The 5,515-nt window shown below is 36.4% G+C and overlaps 1 pseudogene; it reads left to right on the forward strand.

Annotated features, from left to right (window-relative positions):
- The first annotated feature begins 393 nt into the window (after nucleotides 1-393).
- Nucleotides 394-1,314, forward strand: LOC103013649 (14-3-3 protein epsilon-like; annotated as a pseudogene).
- The last annotated feature ends 4,201 nt before the right edge of the window (nucleotides 1,315-5,515 follow it).

Here is a 5,515-nt window from a genome sequence, read left to right on the forward strand (position 1 = left end):
TATTTCTATATTTGGCATCTGGTGATGTTGAAAATCTAAGAATAGCTCAATCACTTTTTTCCCTTGGTAAATGACTATAGTAGACACTTTGAGTCGCCTACCCATTAGCCAATCCCCTTTTACTGCTTACTTGCTGTCAGAGTCCCATCTTTGATTATAGAGCATGGAAATGCAGAAAATCACTTCCCCAGTCTCCCTTATAGCTAGAGTGTAGTAATATGGCCTTGTTGAAGTGAAGAGATGTAAGGAGAATTTTGCTGGAGTGTTCTAAGAAAGAGTTTCCTCGCTAATAAAAGAGATAATTGGGCTGCCTGGATGCAGAGCAGGAGGCTGAGAGAGAGAGATCCTATCCACTTCCATCTGTTGCACAGGCCCCACTGTAGCTGCTGCACTATGCATGATCAGGAGAATCTGGTATACACAAGGAAGCTGGCCAAGGAGGCTGAATGATAGGATGGAATTAATGAAGAAAGTAGTTTCTATCTGTTGTATATAAAATTGTGATTGAAGCTAGAAGAGTCTCCTGGAGAATAATCAGCAGCAGTAAACAGAAAGAAGAAACTAAGAAGGAGTAAACAAACTGAAAATGATTTAGGAATATTGGCAAATGGTCGAGATTGAGCTAAGGTTAATCTGTTGTTACAGTTTGGATATACCAGACAAACACCTCATTCCAGCAGCTAACACTGGCGAGTCTAAGGTTTTCTATTATAAAATGAAAAGGGACTATCACAGGTATCTGGCTGAATTTGCCACAGGAAGGAGGCTGCAAAGAACAGCCTAGTAGCTTTAAAGCTGCTAATGATATTGCAATGACAGAACTTCCACCAACACATCCCGTTTACTTAGGTCTTGCTCTCAATTTTACTGTATTTTACTATGAACTTCTTTTCTTTTTATACAAATTTTAAAGATTACTTTCCATTTACAGTCATTACAAAATGTTGGCTCTATTCACCGTGTTGTATAATACATCCTTTGCCTATCTTACACTCAGTAGTTTGTACCTCCCACTCCCCCAACCCCCACCCCCCCCCCACTGGTAACCACTGGTTTGTTCTCTATATCTGTGAATATGCTTCTTTTTTTCCTACTATGAAATTCTTAATTTCCCTGAGCATGCCTGCAGGTTGGCAAAATCAACTCTCGATGCAACTGCAGAACTGGATATGCTGAGTGAAGAAAGCTGTAAGGACTCTACACATCATGCAGTTGTTATGTGATAATCTGACACTATTGAATTCAGACATGCAGGGTGATGGTGAACAGTAGAATAAAGAATTTTTGCAGGATGTGGAAGATGAAAATCAGTGAGACCTAAAAGCCAACAAGAAAAACCATCCCTAGCCACCCTATTCCTTCCCATCCCACTGCATAGGAAATTCCTCATGGTCAGTGTGAACCACCAAATCTGACTTCTACATTTGGTTTCAGAATTTAGGCTCTGCCCTGTTTTTTTTTAAAAAACAGTTTTCAAATGTTCTTAAAGGCAAGAGTGAATTTCTGTGCATTTTACTGGTTCCAGTTTTTAGGTTCTTTAAGACACTAATAGGACTACATAGAGGCTTTTTCAGCACTACTGTATCATCTCCTGCCAGATGTGGCAAGATCACCATTAGAAATGGAAATTACATTCAAAAACGATTAGACTTCTAGGTGATGCAAACATCTAAGAGAGAGGTTAATCACACTCTAGAGGCATAAGTGGTATCATTTTTCCTTTTTCTAGTTGTTTAAATTGAATTTTATACCGATGTTTAAAATTAATTGGGTGTTAGCTTGAGGTGGTTAAAGGTCCTTTGGAGAGTTTGTTGTAATGGTCTTACTGTAAAAAAGTGCTTCAAACTCTGCTGAAATGTTGCTGAAAAACATGATGCTGGTAACAGTCCAACAATCTATGGCTGCTCATTCTTGCTTTTACTCTCCCTCTGAAGCAGGTTAGCTTCGAAGGTGGTATGGAAAAGGCTGCATGCCTGTTATATTCTTTGTTTCTTCTCCTTCCCTCTTCCCCTGGGGAAATGAGTTCCTCAGCCATTCAATCGCTTAACTTCTTTTGTTCAGTTTGTGTGCCTTGAAGTTAATTTGTACTACTGGATGTCTGACTGGATCCACAGATACAGAAAATCTGTATTGTTCTTACTGAAACACAGCATGGAATTAATATTAAACTTAAATGAAGCAAACCTTAATTAATTAATTAATTTATTTATTTATTTTTGGCTGTGTTGGGTCTTCGTTTCTGTGCGAGGGCTTTCTCTAGTTATGGCAAGCGGGGGCCACTCTTCATCGCGGTGCGTGGGCCTCTCACTATCGTGGCCTCTCTTGTTGTGGACCACAGGCTCCAGACGCACAGGCTCAGTAGTTGTGGCTCACGGGCCCAGCTGCTCCGCGGCGTGTGGGATCCTCCCAGACCAGGGCTCGAACCCGAGTTCCCTGCATTGGCAGGCAGATTCTCAACCACTGCGCCACCAGGGAAGCCCCACAAACCTTAATTTAAAATGTCAAATATTATCGCACCGCCATCCTCTGTATTTCTAAAATAAAATCTCTAGTCAAATAAATAAATAAATAAGACAAATGAGGAGACAGTATCTACTCTCTATTCCTGCTTTTGGGTGTGGTTGTGTGAGGACACGATGAGGGATGATGCAATAGCTAAGTGACCATGAGAGAACAAAACTGAAGACAAAAGTCTTACTGCTGCGGATGGTCATGTGAAAGGATACAAAGGGCCACAGATCCTTGTGGATATCATTAAGCCACTGTACCAACTGTGAAACAGCCTCTTTCAGATTTCTTGTAATGTGAGGAAAATAAAAACAAAAACAAATGAAAAACCAACAAGAATTGAAACACCTATTTTTAAAACCACTTTAAACTATATATTCCTTTACTTGCAGCCAAAAATATCTTAATGCTACAGCAAGTAACCTTCTTATATCTGGGTAGGTGTAATATTCCTTCTCCATCTCAAAAGTTATATAATGAGGAATATCTGGATTTTTTTGCCATTATAAATTTTTTTTGATAGTGAAGCCTTTTGCTTTGCAGAATCAGGACTTCTGTCATTTCTGGAACATTTTCTTCTTTTAGACTTGTGAATATTTTTGTTGTTATTGCTATATATGTTTTCTTTCATCAGTCATATCAATTATCTAGAGTCTTCAATCCCCATTTTATGAATATCCTTTTTTTTTTCTTAATGGGTTTTCTTCTTTGTCCCTTAATGCATTATCTGTTATGTACTTGCTCTTGTCTTCCATTCTAGTAGCTTAGTTTTTACTACTAAAAAAAATAGGCAATTTTCTACTTTAATTGCATTTTAACATTACTATTATATTTCCTCAATTTGTTTCCCTGGCCAACATAATACTCTCAGTTGTCCATTCAGTTTGAAAAATGGAGTTTTTTTCATACTTTCTTCTGCTTATATCCTAACAAATTATATTGGCCTCTCTGTAGTTGATTCTTAGTATATTCTTTTAATTTCATTCAAAATGTTTTATATCTGGATGATATTCCTCACAGTTGTGTTATGTGATTGAGATATTGTCTTAATTTCAATGATACTTTAATCTTTCTTACCCTTTTTAAGCTCCCTTTGGGAAGGAGAGATATTATGAACCTGTACTTAAAACCAGTTTCTTTCTTAAAATGTACCCTACTCTCTACTTTGGTTATTTTACAGTCATAATTAGTCTTTTGTCCATAAACAAAGTGAAGTTTTCTTGGCTACCGCCTTAGAATCTTTGAATCTTACTTTTACAAACCATCTTTACTTTAGCTTACACTAAGTAGTTCTAAGAAGGAGAACTAAAGGTGTAAAATATAACAGAATATGAATTATTTAGTCTCAATATATTTTTCTTGTGAAACTTTGCTAATTTTTACATGACTTTGAAATTGATATTTTTACAATTTCACATGAGAGTAGGAGCTTATATTCTTGTCCATGTATACTTTCTGTATCTTTGTTTACACCATTTAATGGTTTATGGGGTGATGTTTAGTAAACCAATGTAATTGAAACATAACTAAAAAATATGTTGTCCACACAGTTACCCTGTAAGACCATACACATACTCTAGCATTATTGACATTGCTGCAAATCTGGGTGGATTTTAATTTTGGGAGCTGCTGTCAGAGCCAGTTGATGTATCACACAAGAAAATAACTTTCATTATCTTATAATTACACTTCAATTCAGATCTTAAAGAGTAATATGAGATTTGTTTTCTAACCTCTTTTTCTAGACTTGACTTTTGAATGCAATTTACACCTTTATGTTTTGTGTTCCTACTTGTGCTAGCATTTTCTCCTCTGCCATCTAGGGCAGTGTTTTTAAGATAAGTTCTTTAATCATAAGAACAAACAATGCCATGTACTATGCTATGGAAATTAATGTAAATCACAAATATAAATTTTTAACGTTAAAATTTTTTATTTCTGCATTAATGGTGTCTTATGTAGCATCATAAGTGTGTTCCTTGCACAGTTAGAGAGTAGTGTGTTTTTTAGTTCCAGCTGAAAAATACCAAAAAGGGTTTGCATCAAGGGAGAAATTTTCACAGTAGTGTCACATATTGTAGGATTTTATGTTTTGTTTGAATTATACTTGGAGGTCCAAGCCAACAAGCCAAAATACTGAGTTTCTCACTGTGGTTAATTTCAACTTTTCTTCCTTCCTTTCTTCTTCCTTTCCTCCCTCCTTCTTCTCTATCTCTCCCTCCCTCCCTCCCTTCCTATTTCCCTTCCTTCTTTTCTTGTTACTTTCTTTAAGATATCAGTACATTCATTGTAGATATTTCTTAAAAATAACAGGTGGTTATAAATTAATCTTCTGTTTAGAAGATGTGAAGAAAAAAACTTATGTACACTTTTGGGTTGCAAGAGTGATAGGGCATAGTAGATAATTTGTGTACATATTGTGATTAAGAATAGGAAGATAACTATTAAGGTGACTGTTACAACCGAGTTAGGTTTGACTTCAAAGCTAGTGGTGGAAGCATAGGTAAACAAGTAAAATGGGGATGATTTGCTGACAAAACCATAAGACTAATTCCTGAGAGGGACAATCAATAGTTTAAATTAGAACATTCAATCAAATGTGGTTAAGCTGTGCTTGAACTTGGCTGTCAGTGGAGTCCTAGGGAATCAGATCTGGTGTGTAAGGTTACAGAAACAAGAGGCTTCAGAAAGTGGTGATTGACAATTTCAGATTTATTGTAGTAAGATATGTCTGTAGGTGGTATATTCAATTTTGAGCAAGAACCTTGAGGATGGAGGAAATATAGAGAAAGGTAATTGGCAACATGTAGAAAGTTTTTCAAGGCCCCAAACATGCTCTAGTATATAGTATTTAGGGTCCAAACAAGGCTTCAGTTCCAATGAACAAATGAATAATCAGAAACCAAGACTTGTTCAGTAGCACAAATTGGACACATATGGTTTAAAAGGAAAGTTTAGGGATATTAGATATTTGACTTACAGCAGCAGGACTAATTCAAAATCTCAC

The sequence above is a fragment of the Balaenoptera acutorostrata genome, chromosome X, assembly GCF_949987535.1.
Source record: "Balaenoptera acutorostrata chromosome X, mBalAcu1.1, whole genome shotgun sequence".
NCBI classification, from domain to species: domain Eukaryota; kingdom Metazoa; phylum Chordata; class Mammalia; order Artiodactyla; family Balaenopteridae; genus Balaenoptera; species Balaenoptera acutorostrata.